Raw genomic sequence first — 595 nt, 5'->3', positions numbered from 1 at the left:
TTCTTTAGTGGGAGGGTTATTACGTCAGAAATCTGACCAATTATTATTCAGCATCCGTGAGCTGGTTAATAGGAAAAGTGGAAGCATGTTAGAGTCAGGAATCTCTGGGCAGAAAAGAGCAGAGAAGGTTGAAAGTGAAAATGGCAGCTCATAAGGCAGTAAAAAGTTTGCCAGTGTTTCACCGACTGGATTAAATTATACACCTGCTGATTTTACTCACTGGATGCAGCGGATTAATAATTGTATTAATGGAACATCCCGTTAATGTGAGATACATTGTAAACAGTGTTACATTCCAAGTAACACTAGTGTAGTTTTAACACTAAATAAATTATTATTTAAAAATATTTTTTGCTTTTCTGTTGTGTGAACTGTGGAAAGCAAGTAAAACTATGTAAAATATGAGAAGAATATAAACACAAGCAGCATTATAAAATGGGTGCATCTACATTCTCACTGATCAGTCATACATTTATGACCACCTCCTTTTTCTACACTTAATGATCACAGGGTTTAGGAACACCTACATTGTGTCTACATTTATTGTCCATTTTGTCAGCTCCACTGGAGCACGTTGTAATTCTACAAGTACAGA

The sequence above is a fragment of the Hoplias malabaricus genome, chromosome Y (genome assembly GCF_029633855.1).
Source record: "Hoplias malabaricus isolate fHopMal1 chromosome Y, fHopMal1.hap1, whole genome shotgun sequence".
In the NCBI taxonomy this organism is placed as follows: Eukaryota; Metazoa; Chordata; class Actinopteri; order Characiformes; family Erythrinidae; genus Hoplias; species Hoplias malabaricus.
This window is presented reverse-complemented; position numbering follows the sequence as displayed.